We start from the raw sequence: 525 nt of genomic DNA, 5'->3' as shown, positions 1-525 counted from the left end.
AATTTAGAGGATGAAGCTTCTCTGTCACCAGTTTCTTGACTGAAACAGAGAGACAGGCTCCATCCAGTCTAGGCTGGTATTTCAGTGCAGCAGTCATGGCAGGGCCTCCGATTCAGAACTTTCCGAAGGATTCGCCGGAATGGCTGAGCTCACCTCTGCAAGGAGAGCCATCTGCAGCCCCTCTGCGTGGGAATGTGACGTCAGTGAGTTCTGACGCCCACCATTGACAAATAATAATAACAACTCTTAGTGCGAAGTATGGATCCAGAAACGGTCTCTGGTTAGGCTTGGGTCTCATTGTGATTCTGTGCCATCTGCTCTCAGCTCATTTCTTACCTCAAGGCTTTTATGTATTCATTTGTAATAAACCCAGGAAGTCAAAATCGGCAAGCCGTTTCACGGCTCTTAGGGGACCATTGCTAAAATAAACCAAATAGCATTATTTCTTACAGTGTGATTATCTGTATACCTATAAATTTTCTTTCACTCTTTCCTTTAAATATAAAATTTCAGAACTATAACTTG

This window comes from Pteropus vampyrus, unplaced genomic scaffold (genome assembly GCF_000151845.1).
Source record: "Pteropus vampyrus isolate Shadow unplaced genomic scaffold, Pvam_2.0 Scaffold159, whole genome shotgun sequence".
In the NCBI taxonomy this organism is placed as follows: Eukaryota; Metazoa; Chordata; class Mammalia; order Chiroptera; family Pteropodidae; genus Pteropus; species Pteropus vampyrus.
This window is presented reverse-complemented; position numbering follows the sequence as displayed.